The sequence below is a fragment of the Marmota marmota genome, unplaced genomic scaffold (genome assembly GCF_001458135.2).
Source record: "Marmota marmota marmota unplaced genomic scaffold, marMar, whole genome shotgun sequence".
Taxonomy (NCBI): Eukaryota; Metazoa; Chordata; class Mammalia; order Rodentia; family Sciuridae; genus Marmota; species Marmota marmota.
The window spans coordinates 45,243,247-45,249,156 of record NW_025999842.1 but is presented as its reverse complement, the minus strand read 5'-3'; the positions used below and the strand labels follow the sequence as shown (position 1 = coordinate 45,249,156).

Below are 5,910 nucleotides of genomic sequence, written 5' to 3'. Positions count from 1 at the left end.
GAAAAAGCTGACTAAAACATCAAGGAAACATAACTCAATGGTAGAGTACTTGCCTAACATGTCAAGGCCCTTGGTTTAATCCCCAGCACCACAAAAAGTAAAATGAAATGAAAATATGAAGGAGGTTATGTCTCTGTCCTCACCATGTACGTTGCAGATCTTCTGAAACTACATGCAATACAGTTTTATTTGTGGGTTATGGAAAAATAATTAACTAGTGTTTAGAGATGAGAGTTAATTATAGATAAAATCTTGGGAAAAAATAAAGAAAGTAAAATTTCATGACCTGACTTACAGTTCTTGAAACCTAGTAGATTAGGTGCTTGGAACATCTCAGCATCATAGTTCTACCCTGGATTGGACTCATCTTTAGATATACTGCTGCACCCACAGCAAGTGAGGAAAGACCTCCAAAGACTCACTATTCTGCAAGGGGAAAAAAGAAGGGACAGAAGGAAGGAAGGAAAGAGAGAGGGAGGGAGGGAGAGAGAGGAGGGGGTGAGAGGAAGGAAGAAAGGAGAGAGGGAGGGAGGAAAGAAGGCATAGAACAAAGGGAAAAAAATGTGACTGAAGCTGAGGAAGGTGAGCAATAGAGAGAAAGAGGTTAGCCAATCCGCCCCCCCCAAAAAAAAACAAATGCCAAATGTTTTCTCTGATATAAGGTGCCTGACTCATAGTGGTGTAGGGAGGGGGAGCATGGGAGGAATAGAGGAACTCTAGATAGGACAGAGGAGTGGGAGGGGAAGGGAGGGGGCAGGGCGCTAGCAAAGATGGTAGAATGTGATGTACATCATTATCCAAAGTACATGTATGAAGACACAGATTGGTGTGAAGATACTTTGTATACAAGTATACAAAAGAGATATGAAAAAGTGTGTTCTATATGTGTAGTAAGAATTGTAATGCATTCTGCTGTCATTTATTTTTTTTAAAAAAAATTTATTAAAATAAAAAGAAAGAAAGAAGGTTTCGTAGTCCCAAAGGGGAGATACTAAAATATATTGTCCTGAAAACACTGATCTTGGGGCTGTTCCTAAGAAAGTAGCCTAGCCTGAGACTGCCACACAGAGCTGGCAGAGATGGTCTGAGTCCCATATTTCCTCATAGCTACTGGTAGAAGAAAATGCAAATTTTGTTTTAGATGAAAGCAAGATCCGTTTAGGCCTGTAAGATTCCTACAGACTAACAGAAAGCAATTAACTCACAATCAAAGGTCACCAAGCTTTCTTGAAAGTAACTCACTGTGAGAGTTAGCAGAAGCAACAGATCTAAATCCTCACTGGACTGCAGGTAGTGGGACTGCCAACTATGATATATAAAATAGCTACATACAAAACAAAGAAATAAAGTATAGATCGTGAAGATTAGCGAGATGCTATTAGGAATAACTAAACAAATAGTCATTTACCAAGAAATAAATAGAACTTAACAGGAAAGAAAAACATAGTTGCCAAAGTTTAAAAATAACTCTTTGGGTAGAGTTAATAAAAGATTTGACTAAAGTAAAGAGATAAATTATTAGTTGGACTTTAGATTTGAAAAGGTTATGCAGAGTAAAATATAAAGAAGAGCTAATATGCTCAAGAAACCATGTACATGGTTTCATGCCTTTCATATATAACAACACGTTATAGACCTATGGTAAATAAAACCATGTAATATCAGCATGAAATAGATATGCTGCATGAAAATAATGGAAAATTCAGAAAGGGACTCATGCAATTATGTAATTTTGATATAGGACAGAAGTAATTTTATAGATCCTTGAATCAATTCATATATTATACACAGATAACTAATATTTACATAGGAAGAGTAGAGGACTTGAAATACTTCTTACTGTACATCATGCTCAGAAAGAAATTCTACATTGATACAGAATTAAATATGAAATGCACAGTTTTAAATTTTTCAGAGAAAAAAAAATTATGAATTCAAGATGGAAAAGGACTTATTAAACAATAAACACTAGCCTTACAAAAAGATGGATGTATTTGATTTCATTAAAATTAAAACTGCTATTCATTCACCAGTATACCATAAATAAAGTGAGAAGAGAAGCCACTGATAGAATTCAGGACACATTCATTATCCCCCAAATATGGAACCTTGGCATATTAAATATTTTAAGTTGAAAATAATTTGAGAAAAATGACAGAAGTAAGAGGATCTCTTTGACCTTAACCTGCCCTTTTCCCCTGAAGCAAGCTATGAAAACTAGGAAGGATTTTCTGATTTCCCCACTGATCATAAGACCCTCATATGAAAAGTACTCTTCCTTAAGACCCTCATATGAAAAGTACCTTTCCTAGAGTAAAACTGAGTCTTTATCTCTGAAGATGAGAGGAAACAATCTGAACAAACTGGCTTTGCTATCTATCCTGTTTTCTAACCTTATACCAATATGTCCTGTCATTTCTTTCTCTATGGCTGTCCACCATTCATCAATCCTGATATAAAAAACAAAGGTTTAACTGTGGCTTTGAGACTTCATTTCCTTATGAAGGCTCCCATATCTCATAAAATTTACAATAAATAATTTTTTATCCTTTTTTCCTATTAATCTCTCTTTTGTTATAAAGGTCCTAGCCATGATTTTGGGAGGTTAAAAGGATAGGTATTTTCCCTTCTCTGTACCATGCAATAGGAAAAAGTATTGGCAATATAAATAACTGACAAATAACTAGTATCCAGATGTAAAATCAAAAGAAAAAAAAATAAGAACAAAATAGGAAAAAGAAAGTTACTAAGCATTTCAGAGAACAGATAGAAATATTCCAAGTCCCTCAAAAATCATTTTAGTTGTAGTCAAATGCTTATTAGATATCATTTTCTACCACCAAATTGACATGAAGAAGTCTGATGATACAAAGTGTTAAGATGTAAGTTAAATGGAATTTACATACCCTGCTGTTGGAAATATAAAATGGTAGCAATTAATCCTTATCTTATAAAGTTGGCTATCCACATCTTTGTTTCAGTCCAAATGGACTGGATACAACCCAGGAGCCATAGTTTAGCAGCCCCTGATATAGACTGGGGAGGATTTGATTACTTGGGAATGGGTAGACTGTTCTAAATATATGATAGATACCGTAAAGAATTGTCAATATATGAGGTTGAAAAGGTTGATTGGAGTCTGATTTTGAAAAGCCTTAGATGTTAAAACTTTTGCCTTTTCATCTTGAAATGGAAGCAGTTAAAGTAGTTAATTATATTTGCATTTTAGAAAACTCATCCTGGTACCAAAATATGATCTAAATCTGAGGAGACCAATATAGGAAGCAGGAGGGTTAGTGAAAAAATCAAAATAATTGAGTCTTGAATGCAGTAAAAGAACAAGAGTCCATGACAAATTTCAGAGATAGTTAGAACATAAACTCAACTGTTTAATAAGGAAGACAACACAGTTTCTATTTTACCCAACTGAATACATTTAACTAAATGAAAAATTTGATGAAAAAATTATATGAGCAATAAAATATATGTCCTTAAATTACTATGAAGTAAGATAATATTGTCCACATTTTTTGACCTTTAAATATATTATTAGAAGATGTTACTTTTTAAAATTATTTCTATCATTTATTTTCAGAATTTTATGTACTATTTTGAGCCATAATTTTAAAGCCAAAGCAAATTTAGAGAACCTAAGACTATAAAGAGATGCCTTAAGCAATGTGAAATTAGTTTTAAGCACTTATAATATTGATCTATACTTTTATGTCATAGTTGTTTAAAGTCTAATCTCAAAAATTTTCATCAAAATTTTATTACTAAACAAGAATAAGTTATTTTTCAGCTACTGTTAAGACAAAATGTGTGGCATATAGCTCTTTTCTTATTTCACCAATATAAATCTCTGACTGACCCTTTTTTGTAGTCAGCAATCCAAGGGTGGACAGTTTCATGAGATCATATGAGGTGCTGAAGCAAAATGACTTCAAAGGATGATTGAGTTAAATAATAAATACTTCAAGATGCCCGTAAGGCTCAGGCATCCAAGGTGGCAGACTATTTAATTAATAACATGTACTTTACAAAACCCATCATTATATATTTATGTGATAGACTGCTAAGATTTTTTAAAGCGGTTCTTCAGTAATGTCAGTTACCCTGATCACAGGTTTTCATTTTTATATGATGGACCCAGAGGGCTAACCTCTAGGTCACATCTACCCAGGTTGATTTACTAGTACTTCTCTCCTAAGTGCTTCAGTTATAAAAATTTTTCATATCATTATGTTACTCAATATTTCTAAAAGGTATGTAATATTGGTGCTTTTATTATTTTGTTTTATACAAAGGGTATCATCTCTAAGAGATCTAACTTGAGCATTGTCATACAACAAATAATTCCTAATAGATGTAGAATTGCCTTCTCAAGTGTTTTGGTCCTCTACGCTGCCTGCCCAAAGATCTGGTTATGATATACACAGGTTTCAAATTGATCCAATGACTTGCAAAGCCACTTTAGTCCTAGGTCAAAATTACACTACCCCATGAGACACTTTCTGGATTTGTCATTATTTTCCAAGAAGCATATTGCTTGGTTTGTAATATCATTCTACAATATGTTTGCTGTATGAAAAGTGTGTGTGCCTAGTTCTCTTGTTCTTCAGCATCTTTGCTCTTTAATGCTTTATTCTGAATAACTTCTTCAGATATAAAGTCCAATTAATAATTTACCTCTTCCAATAAAAGAAGGAGCTAAGAATGAAAACAGGATCTGATTCCAGATCCTTTGTGTTGTACACTGGAATTTCCTTGTACTGGTTTGGTGGCAGGTGGTGGCAGATGGTGGAAACAGCTCTGTGAGGGAGCAGATAGCATCAACTGTTGACATGCCCAAGAACAATTTAAAAATATATGTCCCAAGTTCATCTTTGGCTACCATCCAAAACAATAAGATCAGAGAGATCCTTGTGTGCTTTAGGAAGGCAACTATTTTTTTTTAAATGTCAGTACAATCTACTGTAGGGAGGATTAGTGTCATTCTTCTATTTATTCAACTATTATTTTTGTACCATTGCTTCTTTTCAAGATTTTATAGAAATACAATAATAAACAAAACAAACATAATTCCTGCTTTTGTGGACTTTATCTTAACCATGGGAAGCTGCTGGAGCACTCTAACCATTGGAGTGTTACCACCCTATTGAAGTATTAGAAATGCTATGTGGGTTTTGATGTAAAATAGATGAAGTGTAGTCAGGGAGAAAAATAGGCAGCTGTTGTGTGGTCTGGGTAAGAGAAGATGTTGACCTAAGGTAAAGTAGTAGGAACGGGCATAGAAAAATATAGACACCATATTTAGAAGTAGGAGTTCTTTGTAACTAATTGCATGATAAGGAGAAGTAAAGTGACCATGTTTGCATAGGAAAACTCCAGTTGTTGCCTGTCGTGTTTATTGAATATCCTCTTTCACTTTCAAAGAATCTGAAATCAAATGATAACTTATATGTTATTTCTAGAGATAAAGAGGGGAGGGAGGATTATTCTGGTTTGAACCACTGTGGATAATTGTTTTATTTGCCGAAAGAAGGGGAACTAGAAAATTAGGTATCAGAAAAGTGTGAATTCAGTTTTGGACATAGTGAATGTAAGGCAGCTGTCATACATTGAAGGGAAGAATAGTAATCAGATGACAACATGTGCCAGAAGTTCAAGTAGGACCTGTTTGTCAAAGATGTATTGCTTTGAGATTGATCAGCATGGATGATAACTCAACTAATGAAAGTGTTTAAGATCATGAAGCTGGAAAGTGTGGAAAAAGTGTCAAGAATCTGAGGTCCTTGAGGATCTCAAAAGAGGTATCTGCTTTTAAGGGCTGGGTAAACAAGGAGGGACTCAAAAAAGGTGATTTGTAAAGAGGAAGCTAGAGTCTTAAGAAAACTAGAAGACAATCCA

General features: G+C 34.2%; 1 protein-coding gene across 20 annotated transcripts in view; it reads left to right on the top strand.

The window, feature by feature from the left end:
- Window positions 1-5,910, top strand: part of Ptprk (protein tyrosine phosphatase receptor type K) — a 536,216-nt gene that overhangs the window by 483,133 nt on the left and 47,173 nt on the right. The gene's annotated exons all lie outside the window — the stretch shown is intronic.